Source organism: Callorhinus ursinus, unplaced genomic scaffold, assembly GCF_003265705.2.
Source record: "Callorhinus ursinus isolate GAN/ISIS: 27379988/994484 unplaced genomic scaffold, GSC_fseal_2.0 scaffold12, whole genome shotgun sequence".
Lineage (NCBI taxonomy): Eukaryota > Metazoa > Chordata > Mammalia > Carnivora > Otariidae > Callorhinus > Callorhinus ursinus.
In genome coordinates this window covers 7,916,005-7,937,907 of record NW_027397074.1, presented here as the reverse complement: position 1 = coordinate 7,937,907, position 21,903 = coordinate 7,916,005, and the positions used below count along the sequence as shown (strand labels likewise).

The 21,903-nt window shown below is 37.6% G+C and overlaps 1 long non-coding RNA gene across 1 annotated transcript; it reads right to left on the bottom strand.

The window, feature by feature from the left end:
- Nucleotides 1–3,502: 3,502 nt before the first annotated feature.
- On the bottom strand, nucleotides 3,503–21,312 carry LOC141373843 (uncharacterized). The gene is made up of 4 exons (XR_012380187.1): nucleotides 20,994–21,312; nucleotides 20,339–20,502; nucleotides 6,601–7,117; nucleotides 3,503–4,778 (listed from the first exon to the last, which is right to left on the bottom strand). It is a non-coding gene; the product is annotated as an uncharacterized lncRNA (long non-coding RNA).
- Between the last annotated feature and the right edge of the window lie 591 nt (nucleotides 21,313–21,903).

Sequence of the window (21,903 nt, the reverse complement as noted above, 5' to 3'; positions counted from 1 at the left end):
TACTTTATATTCTTTGAGAAAGGTCTTGGTTATATAATTTTTTTTAGCTTCAAATTTAACAAATTTAACCTCTCTCCTATGTAAAACAAGAACTTTACTGTGCTTTTTCTAATGCATCCCTATACGTACAGATCTTTGTTAATTTAATATGGGTGTAGATTATAGGTAAGAGGTACAAAATTTTTTTTTTAGAATTACATATCTTTTTTTTCAAGTGACATTTGTTACACTTGTTTCAAATGTTAACGTGTACACAAATTATTTGGATTCACTCATATCAAGGCTCACTATAAAAACATTTATTCAAAATTTTCCACTTTTTACTTCTCAATTTTAATTCTTGACCCCCTGAATTATGTGTTAAACTTTTCAGTTTCTACATCAGTGTGGTAATTTATAAACACTTGCATATCAGAAAATGAAGATTTCCATTGTCATTTTCTACCAAGCCTTGTCACTTTGCAGAAAAGGAAAAAAAAAATCCATTATTTCTTAGTGTTTGATGTTACACAGGTTTAATTTTAAAGCCAGCCTGGAATTTGCTTTAGGTTTCTTGTATTTTGTCTGGTCCCTAAGTAACCTACATATCTTTGGGCCTGGATTTTAGTAATTTTTTTATCCTTAGTATTTCACCAAGTTTACCAGGGTATCTGAGATACTAAATATTTTGAACTAGATTGTTTCATTTCTAGGTATTTTAAAGTACTTAATTTTGCTTCTTATACGTAAAATCATTTTAGAAAGTATTTTAGAGTAAGTCCTTTCTTCACTTGTGCAGAAGAATTTCTTTCATAAGTCTGTTTTCATCTGTTTTTATTATTATTATTATGGGTTGTTTATTTGCTTATATATTGTTCTTTGTGCTTATCCTTGAAAAAGGAATGCTCAATCCTTTTAATGGGTCTGGTTTAGTCTATTAAAGTGGGAAAGGATTCCTGTAGATGTCTCTCACTACCTCCTTGAGTGCTAATAGAAGGTTCCTTTTATTCTTGAATTGGAAGGCAAATATACATAACTTCCAGAACAACTTCTAGGTTTTAGCAGCCTTGACTGTAGTAACTTGGGATCTCACTCTATTGCCTGGTTCACTTCTCTAGGATGATCATTTATTTTGGATTATTCTAATTTTTTTTTCTCCTGAAATAACATGAAAATCCTTTACTTTTCAAGAATTGCTCACAAGCACTGTCCTTGGCTACAGTACAGTTTCCATGCACCACTTTCCCCCCTTACTTCCCTTTATTCCCCCCTCAGCTTTATTGAGGTACAAAAATTAAGGACAAATTTGTATATATTTAAGATGTACAATTTGATGTTTTGATATATATATATAGTAAAATAATCACCTTAATCAAGCTGATTAACATTTATCACTTCAGTTACCATTTCAAAAATTGTGTGTGTGTGTGTGTGTGTGTGTGTGTGTGTGTGTGGTGAGACACTTATGATTTACCCTCTTAGCAAATTTCACCTAGGTCCAATACCAGTTCAGGGAAGTCTTTTATTCTTCTCTGCCTACCAAACTCCCCAGGGCATCCCCGTCCCCAGTCCCTCTTTATTCATATTGCTTTACCAGGAACTGAATTTTTTGAGTTTGAGGGCTATAGGTACTTAGAGGGTAGTAAAGTCTAAGGCAGTAAAGTCCCGAGGTATCACTGAAAGTAGATTTTAGTAAATGGACAGTAGTTCAAATCTGTGGTTGGCAAAATCCCTGCATCTCTGTACGAGGGATGGGTAGTGCATGTGAACTGCAACCTTGCTCAGCCTTCTTCTTCTTAGGTACTGCTCATGCTTGAGGGGAAAAGTATATGATGGCTCCAGTGGTTTCTCAGTCTAGCCAGTGTTCAGACCCTGAGAAACAGTTGTTTTAACCTTTTTCAAAATGTTTTGACTTAGTAACTTCTTTAAAAAAGATTTTATTATTTATTTATTTGAGAGAGAGCATGAGAGAGCACAAGCAGGGGGAGCAGCAGAGGGAGAGGGAGAAGCAGGCTCCCTGCTGAGCAGGGAGCCTGATGTGGGACTTGATCCCAGGACCCTGGGATCATGACCTAAGCAGAAGGCAGACACTTAACCAACTGAGCTACCCAGGTGCCCTGTGACTTAGTAACTTTTAATCTTCTGTCATATTAATGGAAAGTTGAGAAAAGTTATTTCCGAGATAGTTTAAGTGGTAAAGTTTAAGCCATATTTATTCTTAGCACAAATAGCATCTACATCAGTAATGATTTTTACCAAGGAAATGTAATCTAAAGGCTTAATTTATTAATAAGTGAAATGTTTATATTACTCCCCCCAACTTAAAGATTTCTGTGTATTAATTTTTGATATCATGAGTTATAAGAAATATATATATTTGGTCTTCATCCATGTGTCCTGGCTCAAAGCTCCCAAAACCCATGAAACTTCCTGAGCAGTAAGAGCAATAGGAACATCTTTTCTTATAATATTTGGTCTCTTGTCCTCAGCTCCTGAAATGGATTCAGAGCCATAAAAATGAAATGGGTGTACAGTTATTCATAACAGGCTCCTTTCCACAACTGGGCTTATGAGGTAACTTCTGGAAAGCAACTGAGGATGGGGGCTTATTATCAGAGGAACCAAGATGAATACAGGGTTGAAACTTTCAGTCCTAACCCTGATCCCCACCTTGACTTCTAGGGAGGGGCAGGAGAGGGCTAGAGGCTGAAAAAAATTGTCAATGACTAATGATTTAATCAATAATGCCCATGTAATGAAGGCTCCATAAAATCCCAAAAGGACAATGTTCAGAGAGCTTCTGGGTAGGTGAACGTGTAGAGATGTAGGGAGAGTGGTGCATCACAGAGGGCATGGAACCTCAAAGTCCTTTCCCCATACCTTGCTGAGAAACCACTGGAGGCCATCATATACTTTAAAAAAAATAAACAAAATAGACAATACTTTCGCTAGATTCACCAAGAAAAAAAGAGAGGCCTTAAATAACTAAAATCAGAAATGAAAGATGAGATGTTAAAACAGATACCACTGAAATACAAAGGATCAAAGAAAAGTAGTATGAACAATTATAAGCCAACAAATTGAACATATGAGATATGGATAAATTCCTAGAAATATACAGCCTACCTAGACTGAATAATGGAGAAATAAAGCATCTGAACATAAGAATAATTAAGGAGGTTGACTGAATCAGTTGTCAAAAACCTCCCACCAAACAAAAGCCCATACCAAATGGCTTCACTGGTGAATTCTATGTAAGACTTTTTTGTTTTTTCCTACTGAAGATTTAAAGAATTAATACCAATCTTTCTTAAACTCTTCCAAAAAAAAAAAAAAATCAAAGAGGAGGGAACATTTCCAAACTCATTTCATGAAGCCAGCATTACCCTGATACCAAAACCAGACAAGGACACCACAAAAAAAAATTACAGGCTAGTATTATTGATGATTATAGATACAAAAATCCTCAATGAAATATTAGCAAGCTGAATCCAACAATACATTAAAAGGATGATATGCCGTATTGAGTGGGATTTATTCCAGGGATGTAAAGATGGTTCAACATTCACCAATCAATCAGTGTGATACACCACATCAATGAAATGATTAAAATCACATGGCTTTCTCAATATAGAAAAGGCATTTGACAAAATTTAGCATCCATTTGTGATAAAAACCCTCAAGAAAGTAGGTATACAAATAAAGTAAATGGGACAACACACACATACACCAGAAGCCTCCAATGGTAAGTTGAAGATAAATAAATCATTAAATCATTTTTAATGGGTTACATTAGGATTTATTCCCTAAGGAAGTGGATATTGAATGGAAAGGTTTAAAGAATAAATTAGAGAGGAGCATTGGGGTGGTTCAGTCAGTTAAGTATCTGACTCCTGTTTTTGGCTCAGGTCATGATCTCAGGGTCATGAGATCAAACTCCACATCAGGCTCCATGCTCAATGTGAGTCTGAGATTCTCTCTCTCCTCTGCATCTGCCCCTTCCCCCACTCAAAAAATACATAAAATCTTTTTTTTTTTTTAAAGATTTTACTTATTTATTTGACAGAGAAAGAGACAGCGGGAAAGGGAACACAAGCAGGGGGAGTGGGAAAGGGAGAAGCAGGCTTCCCGTGGAGCAGAGAGCCCGAGGCAGGGCTCCATCCCAGGACTCTGGGATCATGACCTGAGCCGAAGGCAGATGCTTAATGACTGAGCCACCCAGGCGCCCCCCAAATGCATAAAATCTTAAAAAAAAAAAGAATGAGTTAGAGATATGAGTTTGGGCATTGAGTGGCCTATAAAATCATGGTTCCTTCAGGCTCCTTGAGTATATGTAAATACACACACATGTGCATGTGGGCAAACACACAATACACCTAGAAAATAACAGGATTCACTGTAACAATGCATAGCAATGTTCAAATGTATTTAAGAGTTTGATAACTGACTGTGAGAGATCAATTTCAAAAACACGATGGGTAAAAAACTAATTTTTCTGAGATTTAATTGTGGTTAGGTATCTGTTAGTCTCTCATAGTAATCCTTTAAAATGGATACTTTTGCCAATTAATGGACATTATATGAATTGTGATGTATTGATATGCACGAAATAGAAGCCCATCTCTGTGCTTAAACTTGTAATAGCATTTTATTTTCCTCAGATAACAAGAAGTCTAAAGGAAGGGAGTCTAGGCCCCTTCTATCACTTTGTCCCATTATCCTCACAGGGAAGCTTTTATCTTCATGCTTGTCTAATCATAGAGGCAGGATGGCTTCTGCCTCTTCAGTTGTGCTGTAGGCTGGAGAAAGAGAAAGGGACAAAAAGAATGTTTGTATTAGAAAAACAAAAATAATGCCAGAAGTCTCTTAGCAGAAATATACTTCTATCTCATTGCCTGTACTTTTATTACATTGCTACTCTTGGCTGCAACAGAGTCTGAGAAGGTGAGTATTTTATCTGGGAACACTGCCAACCTGAACAAAAAGGGGTTCTGTCAGTAAGGGAGAACTGGAGAATAGCTCTTAGGTAGGAAATTAGGACTGTCAAAGGATTCACGGAATTCAGAGTGCTATATAATCACAACCAGTATTGTTAAAGTCTCAATTTTCAGAGTAATACTAAGCATTAATACTATTCATTTTTGTTATATTTTGGTGTTTTATTTTTTTATGAATAGCCATGGTTAGTAATGAAATATAAATACACGTTTTATAAACTTTATTACCTACATCATAGTAGTAAGAATGAGGTCATATAGGACATTAACAGCTTTTTATGCTAGAATTTTCTTTTTTTTAAATACACCTAATTAAATGGTAGTTTTAGGGTCCAATACGAATCTCCTTTGGACAACATCTAAATTCTGAATCATAGGACCTAAATCCAAATTCTAAAGATTTTCTAAGTTAATTACCATTATCAGTTTCAAATAACATTTCTTTAATGTCCACACACTGACAGTGGAATACCAAGTCCTAAATGAATTCTTTAAGCTAAATGTGGAACATTTATTCAAGAAATTCTTGTTTAAAAAAAAAAAGAAATTCTTATGTTTTGTATATCTTTTCTAGCCTTAATAAGTAAAACTCAGTATTTGTTAGATTAGTTTTTAAGGTATTAAAATTGTTACATCTTAAGAAACATTTTTTGACACTTACAAAAATACTTCTTACTGTATTCTTTCTTTGACTAAAATATGAATCTTAGTTTCTCTGGATTTCTCAAAACCAGTCTTTAGTATTGGTAATCAGGTTGGACAGATTTTTCAATAACATTTAAGTGGCAAGGGGAAAAGAGAAAATAAAGATAGAATATCTGTTCTAATGTTCTGTCTAAATGGTTCTCAGAAGTGAACATAGTACATTTTTCTGAATGCAAATCAAATACTTATACTTAATGTAATACGATATTACAGATTTACATCTAATTTCAAATCCTCTGTGAATTCAGTTAGAATTAATTCTATCTCATCTTACACATCTTATTGAATACACTTTTTTCAAATCTAATTCTGATCCTGGGATTTGAGATGATTTGTACTTTATAAACATTCACATGCAAATATGATAGGGTGTCACATATCATGTGCACATGGTGTTTAGATATGATTTTCTCCAACTATAAAGAAAAACATAGAATCTTGCATATAAAAACTTGACCCTTCGTTTATAGCTAAAAAATTTAGAAAGAATATAGAGAAATGCAATTAAGAGAATAATCAAGTAAGAATTTTTAAAAAACAAAATCTGCAAAAGGCAATGAGCTCCATCTGATACATGCACATAAGATAATGCACACATTACATAAAGATAAATGTGTATTTTTTGATATATGATACATGGATATATAAATCTACAATGATATTCTGAAGGAACAGAACTGACAAATGAAATCATTAAATAACTTTTTCTCTCACAATGTCCATTAAAGTGTGCTCCATAGGGTAATTCTTCTCCTTCCCCTGGATAAAATCTTGGTTGGTGTCCCATAGCTATCTTAAATAATAAAAATCCCTCTGGTACTTTAGTTACTTAAACTATTTCAATTCAGAAAGTGATAGGTACAGCCAGAGTATAATAAAAACTACAAGCTTCATTTAAAATTAAAGCTTTTGCACTCACCTAATCAGCCATGCAACAGAAGGCAGGCCTGTGGTATACAGTACAGCTTGGATAGATATTCCTCTATTTTCCCAACTTGTCTTTCTTTCTCTCTTCAATTGCTAACTTGCACTGTTTCTGATCACACCAGGGTTCAAGATGGTAGATAGAGTTAAGGGCACAGGAAAGCTCCTGCCTGCTGGTACTTTCATGATTTGCCATCATTGCTGTCTGGTTTGGCAGGTGTCAAAGCTGACTTTTGGTTTTTTTCCCTTGCAGGGTATTTCAGTTCTTTACAGGATTCCTCAGAGCATTTACTTCTCTCTCCATTCATTGGTAGGCATCTCTCACCTACAATTCACTGTGATTTGCTTCTCAGCAGGTCCATCTCTTCATAGACTCTCTTTTGGGATCCTTTGCTTATCAGGCAGTCCTTTTGGATAAAGCTCATTTAAGATGACTCCAGGCACCCTTATGATTATTGCAGCATTATTTATAATAGCCAAGATATGGAAACAACCCAAGTGTCCATTCATACCTGAATGGATAAAGAAAATGTGGTGTATATATATAAACGAGTATCATTCAGCCATAAAAAAAAAGTGAGATCTTGCCATTTACAACAATGTGGATGGACCTAGAGGATATAATGCTAAGTGAAATATATCAGAGAGAGGAAGACAAATACCATACAATTTCACTTATAGGTGGAATTTAAGAAACAAAACAAATGAACAAAGAAAAAAAAGACCCCCCCCCTCAAAAAAAGCCAGACTCTTAAATATAGGTAAAAACTGGTGGTTACCAGAGGTGGGTTAGGAAATGGGTGAAATAGATAAAGGGTATTGAGTACATGTATTGTGATGAGCACTAAGTAATATATAGAATTGGCAAATCATAAACAAACAAAAAACCAAACTTTTTTTTTTAAGATTTTATTTGACAGAGAGAGAGAGAGAGCACACAGGCAGGGGGAAGCAGCAGAGGGAGAGGGAGAAGCAGGCTCCCCAGGAAGCAGGGAGCCGACTCAGGGACTGATCCCAGGATGCCAGGATCAGGACCTGAGCTGAAGGCAGACGCTTAACCAACTAAGCCACCCAGGCGCCTCAAAAAACCAAACTCTTAAATACAAGAACAAACTGGTGGTTACTAGAGAGGAGGTGGATGGCGGGGATGGGTGAAATAGATGAGGGGTATTAAGTGTACACTTATCGTGATGAGCACTGAGTAATGTACAGAACACCTGAATCATTATATAGTACACCTGAAATGAACAGAACACGGTATGTTAATTATACTTCAACAAAAAAGTTTAATGACTACATTAAACTGTTTTAAAAAAGAAAGAAAAAAAATGACTCCAGGCCAACTTTTACCCCCATATGTGTGGCCCCCACCTTCACAATTTATCTATGGTCAATTTTCAGTTATAAATTACTTTTCAAAACAAAGCTCTCTATTCTGTTGTCACAACTGGTAGTTTTCATATGTATACAGATGTGTTAATTAATAAAACTGAAATTAAGTTCAAAGCATCACTGAGTCATAGTTGTTTTGCAATAATGAATATAGACCAGAAAAAAAACTGTATGTATAGTGAACATTATTTATTGCTTATTAAAAACATGGAGATCACTAAAATAGGCCAACATACTTCCTTTACAGATCAAAAAGCAAAGAATCAACCTAACAAAAGTTGTTTTTGGCCAAGGACAGTGCAAAGCTTTACATGATGCATTCAAGAAAGTACAGGGTCTAGAGTCAAACATATGTGGCTTTAAATACTCCATAATATATTAGTTATAAGAAGTTGACCAAGTTCAATAAAGTATGTAATCTGTTTCTTCTTCCATAAAATGGGGATAACAGTCTAGCAAATATATTGTTTTGATAATTAAATAAAATGCAAAACATATGATATATATCACATAATAACTCCTTATTCATTGTTAATTAATTTTGCCTTCTAACACTGGTCAAAAGAATTTTTTTTAAATTACAGTGGTGGCTTCTTTAGGTCTTCACCTTTTTTTTTTAAGTAGGCGCCCTGCTGCGTGTGGAGACCAATGTGGGGCTTGAACTCAATGATGCTGAGATCAAGACCTGAGCTGAGATCAAGAGTCAGATGCTTAACTGACTGAGCCACCTAGGTGCCCCTCAAGTATTCACTTTTAAAAAATGATTTCTGAAGTTAAAAAGAGCATTACATGAATACACACACACACACACACACACACACATATATTTACATTATTTTCAGGTCATTAAATTATTGCAATGCAATACTTAGCAAGTGCATATATGATGTGGTATTAAAATGGGAATCTTTGTTTTACTATACTACATAAAACAAATTTTAAACTGTCAAACTATTTTTTACATTTTATTTTTCTAGATAAAGCAAAGGAACCAGTAAAAATATGCATGGACTTCTACTGAATTAATCTTTGGGATTAGTAAAACAAGTAGAGAAGCTCTCGTTCTCAGCCTAGTAAGGGAGACACAGACCACTGGATTAACGTTCTCCACGATATGTTGGGAAGAGAACTCTGTTAGAACTAGAATACTAGTCCTAGGGCTTTTATGATGCAAATTCTCAGTGTTTAGATGTTCACAGCTCCTCCTCTTCATCTTTGAACAAGTTATTAGAGTTGGTAATCCAGTAATAGTCAAGCTACTGCTAAGTGGAATGGCTAGTATTGTATCTGTAGCCACCGTATTTATCCAAAGAGAAAACACTAGTTTTTCCCCATGTAGGTAGTGTCACTATGTCAGTGTGTCATTGTAATAATTCCTTGTTTGTTTATACTCCTCTCATAAATATACATTAATTTCAAGATTCTGGGTGTAATATGGTGCTTTCTCCATGTGGTTAACAATGTTGTGAAGATTTAGTACAAGCTTTTGACCCCTGATCTTATTTTTCTCTTCCAACACAGATCCAGAATACTGCAAGAGTCTACTGTATAACATCTAGATCACAATTCTAGATAATGTCTCCCGCCGATCTAAGATTCTAATATACATTATGTTTAAATATTAACGAAACCTAATTCAGTGGGCTTTGTATAAGATCAATATTATTACTTTCCAGGCCCACTTTATATAGGCAACAAATACTGTCCCTTCAAAACTGCTAGTGTTTTGGGGCACCTGGGTGGCTCAGTCAGTTAAGTGTCTGCCTTCGGCTCAGGTCATGATCCTGGGGTCCTGGGATTGAGTCCTGCATCGGGCTCCTGGCTCAGTGGGGAGTCTGCTCCCTCTCCTTCTGCTCTTCCCTCCACTCGTGCTCTCTCACTCTCAAATAAATAAAATCTTAAAAAAAACAAAAAAACAAAAACAAAAAAATGCAAAATGCTAGTGTTTTGTTCATAATAGCCAGTGATTTGAATTATCTCTTTTTATGAAAAGGGGACTTGTAATGTTAATTGGAAGTATCAGTATAAAATCATTTTAATATATAAAGTGTAATTAATATATTACATATAAATACACTTGAAATATCTCTATATACATTTCTTAGCTCTGTCCACTGAAAGGGCTTAGAAATAATGGCCCATCAATAGCAATAAATAAGCCCAAATATCATATCTTGGTTTCTAAATATGATTCTTCACTAAAAGGAACAGGGTTCCTTGGGGGTGAAAGGCAAATTTCAGAGCTGAGGAAGAGAAAGAGCAAGATATAATTGGAATATTCTGTTATATAAAGAAGCAAAAAAGTGTTCAAATAATCAAAAGCACATGTCAAAAGGATAAGCAAACCATCCTGAAGGAGCTCCTCCAGGGCAAAGCAAATAATTTGAGCATCGAAACAAAGAATATTAGTAGTAGATTCTATCCCATTAGTTGAAATAAGAATCTAGGAGTACCTATTGACATAAACTTTAAAGACAAATAAAAAGGGGACTGATATTAAAGGCTTATACATTTATTCATTAGCTTAGTTCATTCAGTAAGTTTGTAACATACATTTGTAGCCCCAATGACTTCAAGGAGAACCTACAGGGTAGAAACCTCTTCCTGACTAGGATAAAGCCTAGAACATATGCCAATCACTCAGACACCTCTTTAGACACTAAGTAAGTGTTAGTATATTGGAAACTTCCTGGGGAGGGGAAAGCTCTGAGTATGTATTTCTAATTCTGCATGGTTACTTTAATGCTATACCTCTGTCATCTAAAGTTTGGTGCTGCCAAAATGTCCATATCCTCCTCCCACCTCTCTTGCTACATCTCCCATAATTTCTCCTCCCAGGTTCTCATCCAGCTATTCTCATTCTGCCAGGCACTTAGGAATTGGAAAAGCCCTTAGGTTCCAAGTTAAGAAAGAACACTGAGTTCTGGTGAATAAAATGTAATGAAGATCTCAAATATAACTCTACTACTCTAAATTAAAAAGAAACAAACAAGCCACATAAAACATGCTATTAAATCATGATTTTTATTAAATATTACCTAGTTCTCAATGCCAACATATTTAAAAATAGGCTGAAAATCTATTATAAATATATTAAACAAAAAATTGAATTGAAAACTATATGTCAGAAATTAATCTTTTCAGAATATTTCCGTGAGTGTAGTTTGCATTAAATATAAATGATTACATTTAATATTTTTTTGTTTTGAAATGAAATAATCATGAACATCTTAATGGCTATAGAATATAGCTATAGTGGTGAAGAGTTAGTTTATTGCTATTAACTAGGATAAATATGTCATGGAAACTTCTCTGAAGACAAATGTCACATTAGTTAAGTTATAACAAAAGAAGATATCCCTTGATTTATTTAACAATGATTTATTGTCTACTGTATACTACTAGGATTATGTACTACTATATAGCAGCACTACTATGGTGAACCATATGTACTAGGCGATGAATTATAACAATGTCTTTGTCTTAAAGAAACCCACTAGTGATAAAAACAGACCTGTAAGTCAGTAAACGCAAAGCCATGTCTCAAGTGCACAAGTCAAGTTACTTGAATAACTCTATGGATGGTGGGCAGGAGAGAATGAGAGAAAGCTTCCTAAAAGAGGGGATGCTTGAGGTGCAGTTTAAAGAGATGAGTCAGTTTATCAGCCAAGAATAAATAAATGAGAGGCTATTAAACAGAAGAAACAGCTTTTACAAAATCACAGAGGCACCGACTAGCATGGAGCATGGTGAGAAAGGATCAGGGGAGAATTAAAATTCAAGCAGGGTCCAATTTGTGGAAGACCTTATATAGACTAACCTAAGGGGTAGTAAAATCAAATGCATAAAATAATATAAATGAAAATTACCTCGTCTCTGACATGTCATGTTCCTTACTACTTCAGGTCCTAGACACTTCTTTTTTTCTGTCTGAAAATTCCTTCCCAGATTTTTTCACAACTAGATGTTATACCTCATTCAAGTCCTGGCCTAAAAATATTTCCTAGGAGGGGTGCCTGCATGGCTCAGTCGGTTAAGTTGGTTGAGTGTCTGATTCTTGATACCAGCTCATGTCAAATCTCAGGGTCACGAGATCGCTCTGTGCTCAAACGGAAGTCTGCTTGAGATTCTCTCCCTCTGCCCCTCCCCACACTTGAGTGCATGCATGTGCATGCTCTCTCTCAAATTAAATAAATAAATTTTTAAAAAACAAAAATTATCTCCTAGAAAACATCTTTCTATGCCATCCAACTAAATTATTGCCACCCTACCATGCCACCTACTAACCTGCCATTTCCTTTGTTTTTAAGTCAATATAGAAAGATTAGAAACACAAAATAAACGCCAATTTCACTTCATATAACATACCCACCCGCCCTTGATTTCTAATGTCTTTATTTGTAAACTAGACCGAGAAAATCATGGACATTGCTAAGCAACATATAATGTAGTATTGACTCTAGGGATTTGTTGGCTGGCAATCTTCCTTTATCCTGTAACATATAAACACATTTTGTTCACTAGTAGCCATATGAAGGAGTAAAGTAGAAGAAACCCTTTCAGAGATATTTGTATTTTATTATCTCAAAAGGATAAATCTTTAACATAAAATCGTCAAGCAATATGACAAAACATACTGAAACATTTTGGAGAGAGCAGAAAAGGTGTTTCTAGCCCTTAGAATCCTATGCAAATCTTTCTACCCTTGAGGAGAGACAATTGTCTTCAGAGAAAAGGACTAGGAAGTAAATCTCCATTTAGTATTGGGAAAACTTAAACTTCTTTTATTTAGCTTCCTGCTAAAGTGGGAGCTTCAGGGAATGTTTATATATAAACTGACATCCTTTAAAATATTTTGGGGCCTTTAAGAGGAAAATGCAATGTTTATTCTTCTTGTGGTCTGCAAGACATCTGAATGAGTCCCTGAACTCTTGCAGTCACCCAATGAAATTACCAAGTGCATGGAATCCTTTACCTCTTCAATTCTGATTTAGAAAAAAAAAAACCCAAAAACTATTGCTACTAAATGAAAGAATTACTTCCTTATTTCTAGTCTCCTATCAAGATACTGTTGACAATAGAAATAAAAATTTTTAAATGGCCTAAAGTAGGAAGCATAATTATATTGTAATAAAAATATGTTCTCAAAATTTTGAAATTTTATTAAAATGGCAGTCTTATACTCTAAAAGACTTTAGAATATGCAAATTCTTTCCTTAAGACTCAAAACTAGATGGAATTCATTGAAATCCAGACCATATATAACTAATTGACCAATATCACAATATTAACTGTAGGTAAAATATTCATAACTGTCTTTAAATAACAGTCTGAAATTCATTAAACATTTGTGTAAAATTTTAAAATGTATACTTTTTATATTTACTTTTTCATAATGTAGTTTTATTTACACAAAGTATATATATTTTTTCTTTTAAAGATTTATTTTTTTTTATTAGAGAGAGAGAATACAAGCAGGGGGAGCGGCAGGTAGAGGGAGAGGGAGAAGCAGGCTCCCTGCTCAGCAGGGAGCCCGATGTGGGGCTCGATCCCAGGACCGTGGAATTATGACCTGGGCTGAAGACAGCCGCTTAACCGACTGAGCCACTCAGGCGCCCAGACACAAAGTATATTTTGCATTAAACAGATATTGATGAAATTTGCATTACACATTTAAATATTAAAATCATGACAGTGGTCTTTAAATATCTCACAGCTTTAGGGTCAGTGAATTACTCAAGAAAAGGCTTCAATGTTTTGAAAGGATCCAGAGCGATCCCACCAAATTAACATGAGGCAACAATGGGAGTTGATCGAATGAGCACATGAGATATTGAGAGTGCTTATGAGAGGTAAGTAATAGTTCTATTATGTGCAGTCCTGGTAAAGTCAGATGTGGAGAATGTGCTAACAGAGCATTTGCAAACTGAAATCACTTGAAGATATTACACCAATGATGGAGACCCAGGCTTTGAGTATTCATTGCTGATATGAGAAAAGAGGTGAAGGCATTAATGCTTAATGATTTAGCTAACATTGATCCACAACAAACAAGTCACGTTTTATAAACAAAAATGTGCGTTTGGCTTCTTTATGAAGCTATGCTAACTTCATGTTATCCTTTCTTTCTCTTGATGTCCTAATTTTTGTGGCCCATAGTTTGTGGAGTACATCCTTCTCTTGGGAAGCACATGATAGCTTTGCTTTTTACCCATTTTCTACTGATTCCCCTAATGTCCACTTTTTTTTCAGAGATTATAGACAATGGCTTGCCAAACCTCTGAATTCTTTTATTGCCCTACAATTTAATTGAGATAAGTTAGATTAAGATGGTCTAAGAGAATTAAATGCTTTCCAATTATCCTATGACCCATCTTGAACTAAAATTTTCTCTTAAAGAAATTTAAACTCCCTCTTTTACTTTTAAAAATATTCTCCATAGCCAAAATGGGAGACAACTGCCTCAAAACAGTAACAGCTTCCTAAACTTCTTGCTGTTCTTGACCTTTTGAAATAACACTTTTAAATTCTGGGTTTACTTTACTAGCATCAGTTGATTCTTTGCTTAATATAATAGATATTTTCATGATAAATAATGTGTATATATATATATATACACACACATTCATTGTAGTTATGTGTTTCATTTTTTCCCCTAGTACTGTATTCTCCTTTATTCATTCAACTTCTGTCAGGAATACAAACATAAGCCATGCTCTCAAAGAAGTTATAGCTCAGAAGTGAGGCTGAGATAAATCTAATGTTATAATGAAAGGCAGAAAGAAATGTCATGGATCAGATAGCATTTCATAGGAGTTCAGTAGATAAGATGACTTTCAGCTGATTATATATAAATAAAAAACTACTGAAGAGATTTATTTAGGTGGACTTTCAAAGAATTCCATATCCAAGCAAATGATTGGGCTTCAGTGGATCTATAAATTACACGAAATGATATGTAATATTTGGAAGATATATGTATATACGCATCTGTGGCAGGGCAGGAGTACAGGATGAGATCACTAGTATTCATCAGATACTGAAAAACATACATGACATTCAAAAGGGTTAAAAGCAAACTACATCACACAGAGCAGTATTTGGAGAGGCTTCAAAATTATTAAAATTAGTATGATTAGAATTACATTCTCATTGCCTCCAATTGTTCATCAGCATTTTTGCTTCTCGGCAATCTGGCTGAGGAAACATGATGAAGTTTTCTTTGAATTTTTTGAAATATCTTTTTCCAAAGACTAGAAAACACATCTGACTGTTCCTTAATATTTCAAAATAGAATTTGTTGAATTTCTTTCCATCACTTTCTTTAGACCTAAAAAGATTGTTCACTACCGACAAAACTGAGTCCATGATAATACTGTCCCTTTGTGCTTATTCCTTGCAGTGGAAACTGCTGGTATTTTAAATTAACAATAAAAATGATAAAAAAAAAATAGGCAAGATTAGAATTTGGGCAGTAGACGTCATATTAAAAATACATGCAGGATATTTTAAGTTTATTTTAAAAGTTATGAAGGGAATTGATGGGAAGCTGAAGATACATCTACAGAGATCTATAAAGAAAAAGAATAAATTGAGATGTCCATTTGGAAAAGAGAAGGAATAATACTTCAAAAAAAAAAGCAGCAGTTAGAAAGTAAGAGAGTGTTTTTTAGATAGAGTTTTCTATAAGGATGAATGCATGAAAAAATGGCAAGATGGTTTTCAAAGATTGAGAATCACAAAGTATAAAGTGACAGCAATTGAACTACTCATTCAAATAAGAAAAAGGGGGGCACACATAGCTACTTGATGGCATGAAATTGAAGTATTTGAATTTCTCAAGTGTTTAAAAAAATCTGGTTAAGAAGGGCCTAAAGTATAAAAGGTATGAAAATAACTTTTTGAGTTTAGTGGAATGTGAACTGATGATAAAAGATTGACAGGCACAGAATAAGTAAAAAGCAAAACATTAAGAAAGAAAGATAAATTCAGATATTGACATTTAAGTATACCTGCATAGTACTGCATAAAAAAGTATACATTTCCAGATCCAAATATAATATTAGCCTTTTGTGTTTTGTGCCTATGTTGAATAGGTAGCAAAAGTATCAAGAGTTCTTACTAAAGTACCCATTATCCTTTACAAAAAATATTACAATGACTTTAAAGTCACAGAACAACAACAAAAAACATTATCATGCTTTCTTTCATTGAGCTGGTCAAATTGCTCCACACATTGTGAACTCTAGTTAAAGTGAAGCAATTATTTAAATGTTTTTGGCAGTTCTCCTCCCTGCCCTTGAATATCCTGTATGGTCCAGGAACTTCATACAAAAATGAGCGAAAGGACCAAAGTCATATCATTCAGAACTTTCTACCAACTAAAATGATCTAATACCCTCGTAGACTTAAGTAGTCACATTTTGCCTGTCCTCAGATCTTTTACAAAGGGCTAGGTGACTAACTGACAGAGCCGTCTGAAAGGAAGTTCCTTAGTTGTGAAGACTTTGGACCATATATTCCATCCCAATATTATAAGCAATACTAAAACATAATAAAATGGTTCTACAAAATGCAGAAGCACAATCATGAACATTAATTCTAGACCACAGTGAAACAGTTCTGGCCCTCCTATATAATTTAATTGATATAAATCTAAAAGTTAAAGTCATCAAAACATTTGAGGTTTTCAGGTAAAGAGAATTAGCACTATAATGTAGTTTGATAAGATACCAAATGAAATGTGCAGTTCTGTGCAAGTGTTTGGAGGCATCTCAGCCCCTAAACTTTCCCCTCACTAACTTCAAGCAGCTTGATTTCTCATCATTCAATCCTCTCCTTGCAATACAATCTTTTTCAGTGATCTTTCCTCTCTTTTCTGCCTACTAAGAGATTTTGCAAAAACGGAGTTCAGTGTTTTTCTATTCTCACCTTTAGCACAATGCTGGGTAAGGCCGAAGAGCCAAGGTTTCAAAGTGTCCTCATATCTATCTTTAAAGCCCAAATTCTCTCCCCAGAACTTGGGCTTGTATATTCAGTCACTGTACTTAAGCTGTAGATACCCATGCAGTTACCAGGCTGGGCCAAGAAACGAGCAGATAAACATAGATAATCCTCCTGGAACATCTTTAAGGCAAAGTTGGAGGAAAAAAATCATATTTTATATCCGTATAAATACGAACTGACTACAGAGTAGAAAAATCATATGAATTTTTAGATGAAAACTAGAGACTTCAAATAAGATTACTCTTAAAAAATAAGATTATTCTTGGCTGGGGGTGGGTGAGTATATCATTGTTAGAGATATTCTGATAGAAAAGTCTGAGAAGCTTAGTATTATGCTAAATAAATCCACCTTATAAATATGGATTAGCATTTTTGTGTGTGAATAATGAAGCCGAAGTGAAAGGAGGTTTAATAATAGGAATGGCCACAGACAAACTATGGAGTGGGTCAAGTTCATCGTCCATTGCCATTATCATCACCAATATCACCTCTCATACCGTTCCAAGCTCTTGAAGAATCTGACTTCTTTTCTTAACGTCAGCCTCATTGCTAAGCATACTCTGTCTTTTCTTCATCAATATGTGCTCTTCTGCATTCCATTTCCTTAAGACATTAGTATGAGTGTAAAGAGATAATCATTTAGTATTAAAGATAAAGATTCGTATTAAGGTGGTAGTCATACAATGAAATTTTATACACTATCGCTCTGGACATATCTGTCATCAGGTAGAATTCTGGTGAGCATTTACACTGTGCCAGAGAATGTGAAAAGTGATAAGAATGCTTTTCTTTCTTCAGTTTTTAAGATTGCTAAACTATTTTTTAATAGCATGCAAAATCTAGTGCCATATTCTGCACAGAGTGCTCATCAATGAAATAATTCTTTCTTGACACAGGCATCAAACCCAGAAAGGGTAAAGAAGACAAGAAGAAATGAAGCAAATGTGAAGGATACCAGAATAGAAAGTAATCAAATTAGTCTGAATCTAGCATTTTAAAATGATTATAATTTCAGTCATGTTTTTCATAGCGCTGGAAACCTGAACAACTTGGGACTCACAATTATGTGCTTTCGTCCCTGAAAAGTTAGCAAAGGCATCTAACCAACAATTTAATTGATGACAATACATCTGACAGAAAATGCTGTTTTCTTACTCGAACAACCTCCTTGTTAGGAAACAACCTAACAAGTCCTCAGAATACATGTAAATTTTTTTCGTGCATTTAAAATGCATCCAAATTTTAAATGATACTAACGCAACCTTGTTATATATATTATCACCTTTTTTTACAGATGAGGGAACAAATTCTGAGAGGTTAAGTGACAGTCCAAGCTGTATAGCTAGAGGCAGCATCCCAATTTCTAAGTCCCCAGGTGGTTCTACATGATCCCTTCACACACACAGAAGACAAGAACCAGGCAGGAGCCAGAAATAACACAATAACTGACACAGGAAAATGCTAATATAAGGAATTATTAACTGGTAAAAGGTGAGCGACTACTAAGAGAGGAGATCACTAACAAATACAGGAGTAGTGGTTTAGGGAGCAGCCAGTACCTCCCAGGCTGTGGGAAAGTACCCAATAACTTAGGCAATAGATTAGAAGAACCATTCTCCCCATCCCTGTCCCCTATGCTACTAAGACAGGGGGACAGATCTTATTGGAGATAATGTGGCTGTGGCCCAACTGATGGCAAATGAAATTCGCTGAGGTGTCACAGATTGGGCTGGTGAGGAAATCACCAGCTGGGGTGTCAGTGAAACTTGCTAGGAATCCACCCACTGGGATGCCAGTAAGGCTTATTAGAAAGCCACACACTGGGGAACCAGCCAAAGTCACTGAAAGGTAGTCAAACACTGGTCTCTTACACATCACTGGCCAGAAAGCCACTCACTGACCACACTATCGGAGCAAGAAGAAAAGCACTGGTATGGAGAAGAGGCCTCTCTTTTTATGCAGTGTCCCTCCAGCACCTTCTACTGACAAGTCCTAACATTGGGCCAACTGAGAACAAAGCAATGTTTACAGGTTCCAGCTCTAAATATCACAATTCAGGGCAAATAAGATGAATAAGGAGCTGAGAAGCACTAAACTGTTGGCACATACCTCAATGACTATGCTGAGATCTGGAGGGGGAAATGCTTTTATGCCAAACTCCTACTCCATTTTTTCCCTAAATTTCCCTACAATAAAATGGAATGACACATGGTTAAGTGCATGAAGAGAGTACAATGCAGTGAATGGCACCAGGTCTGAAGCCAAAACACTTGGGTCTGAATATTAGCTTCAGCACTGATTAAATTTGCAACGCTGCGAAAGTCAATCTCTGTATGCCTCAGTCTCCTTATCTGTAAAAGAGGGTGATAATAATACCTACTTTATTAAGATGTTGGGAGAAACAACTGTAAAGCCTATAGTACAACATCTGGCACGTGGCTAGAACTTGATATCTATTAGTATTTACCCGCTCGTGTCAGTTTGTAACTGGTGTTTGAAAATACATATTCAGTTCTCATTTTTAATTTCCATGTAGTTCTGTATCTCATAATGCTAAAACCCAACTTGTTTGGGTGAGCCTGGGCTATGTGCCAAAAAGCCTTCCCCCTTCCTGGGCATTGCCTTCAGTTCTGGTTTCAGATCCTGGCACTGCCCCTGGCTCACTGAATAATCTTCATCAGCGGGAGCCAACTCAGTGGGGATCCATCTTCTCAAAAGAAAAAAAAAAAAGACACATGTTTAAATAATTCAGGTTTAAGATCTCTTCTAGTTCTGACTAAATTTGATCCCCCTCTTCCCCAAATAGTGAGCTATACTTGAGAGGAAAAGAGGAAGGAAATTACTATTTTGAGCGCCTACCCACCTGTGCCAGGCAAGCACTTTGCGTGCATTACCTGATTCAGCCTCACACGGTCCTATCAAATTAGTACTTTCAACCCTGTTTAACAAATAAGGAAACTGAAGCTCACAAAGGTCAAGCAATTAACTCATTATCACACTCTTGGTAAGCAGCAGAGCCTGAATTCAAATCTGGTCTTTCTGTTTGGGTGGGCTACACGTTTCTAACTGTACTTGCCTCCCACACTCTCTTCATCTCAGACACTGAAAATCTTAACTGCTCAGGGCTTTTCAAGCTTTGCTTTTAAAGAGAAGAGTGGGTGTGCGACTTTTCTTTTTTTTTTTCTTTCTCAAACGTATCATTTTGAAATAAAGCAAATGAAATTCATTTACCAGTTACAGGAATTTTTTAAAAAGTCACTCCTAACATCTTACACAAAATTAGCGCTCTAGTGAAAATCGGCAGCCCTCCGGCACCTTGGCGCCCCTGTCCTCACCTCTCCTCCTGGCTGCAAACTTGGCGAAGGGAAAGGAGCCTTGGTGGTGGGCCTGCGAGCTGAGTTCCAGCCCGGGGTCTGCCGCGGTGTTCAAGCTCGCTCCGAGCCGTCCTTTCCTTCTCTGGAGCACGAAGTGTCGGGCCAGGACATCTTAAGGTTTCTTCCTAAGGTACAAGCCCGAGTCTGAGACTTTCCTGGGCGAGGACGTGCCCCAGCCGTCTCCGCCGCAGTTCCCCGGGGGAAACAGCGCACTTCGCCCAGGAGGCTGCTCAAGGCAACCGTTCGTTCTCCCGCCCCACCCCACGGGCCCGGGCGCTCGGCATCTCCTAACAAGGAAAAGTAAGTGAAGCCCCCTTCCCCTGCGTTCCCTGGAATCGCCTTTCACCAGACAACTCCTCCCCTCGGCGAAGTTCCCATCCCGGCCCGGCGCGCGGGCTGGGCCTGCACCCCGCAAAGTGATGCTCTGCCTCCCCGCTGTCTGGGTAACCAGACTGCACTTCCCTAACTTTCCGCTCCTCTCAGGAGGAATTCTGAGAACTCTGACACAAGTTTGACTGAAAACGTGAGGAGACAAAGCCTCTCTCAACAGAGGACTCCTCCGCCTCCACCCGGGGCGCCGCGCCCAGGCCTCCCCCATAGGTCCACGGGGTCCCACCAGCTCGGCTTTCCCACTGCAGGGTCCCGCGCCAGGGGGCTCGCCGCGCTCCCGCCAAAGCCGCGGTCACGGGGGCGCGCCGCAAGTCCAGGTCTCGCTATTTCTGCTCCGGCCGAGCGCTAGTCTGGAGGAAGTCGGGGCGTCCTCACGGCGCGGCAGCCTAGCGCGCCGCGCGGCCGCTTGGAGGCTGAAAAAAGGTCCGCACAGGGCTCGAAGCCCTTCCTGCCGGCCTCCCCACGCCGGGCCTCGGCTCCCCTCCTTTCCCGCTCCCGCCTCTTCTCGTAGGCTGCCAGACGGACCCAGCCTGCCTCTCTCTCCGCCTTCACTACCGGGTCAAGCTGCGGAGGGAGGGAGCGGAGACAGTGGCGAAGCGGCTCCCCACCCGGCGCGCGCGCGCGGCCCTCCTCCCCCTCCAGCTTGCTCCCTCCTCCTCTGCCCCCTCCCCTCCTGCCAGTACAGTACAACTAGTACACACACTCACACACACACACGGACCCTGCCGCTGCCACTGCAGCTACCATGGATATCAGCTAACAACACACACCCAGGCGCGCGCGCGCTCCCACTCGCACCACGCAGGGGTGGCCCCCGGCATCCCTACCCTCCTTCCCCACCCCCACCCCACTCGCTCACCCGCTCGGCTACTGCTCGCTCAGGCTGCCGCCGCCGCCGCCGCTGCCGCCGCCGCCGCCGCCACCACAGCTCTCCTCTGCTGCGGGGCCACAGCCTTGAGTGTCATTCAAGGGACAGCACAACCTCACCCAAGCTCTCCTACCTCTGCCCAGCCGTCCCTCTCATCCTCCCCCTTCATCATCCACACTCCATCCAAAGAAGAGGGAGAGCACCGAACAGAAGGGGGAGGAAGGCAAAGTCTGCTCTCACCTCTTGGCCCCCTCGCTCCTCCATCCTC